Source organism: Penaeus monodon, chromosome 19, assembly GCF_015228065.2.
Source record: "Penaeus monodon isolate SGIC_2016 chromosome 19, NSTDA_Pmon_1, whole genome shotgun sequence".
Lineage (NCBI taxonomy): Eukaryota > Metazoa > Arthropoda > Malacostraca > Decapoda > Penaeidae > Penaeus > Penaeus monodon.
In genome coordinates, this window is record NC_051404.1 from 1,576,335 (window position 1) to 1,576,541 (window position 207).

Genomic DNA, 207 nt, shown 5'->3' on the forward strand with positions numbered 1-207 from the left:
CTTTGGAGTGGAAAGTCTAGGACCGAAGACATATTTCGGCCTTTTATCGCGTCCGCCCGGCCATTATGCCCAGCTTATCGTGTCTCCATAATTAGGTGTGAAGCTCCAACCAACATAATTATCTATCAACACCTTGGCCGCGGCGGAGAGTGAGCCACACGACCTGTTAGCGGGAGGCTGATTGTGGCGACGCGCTTCCAGTGTTTC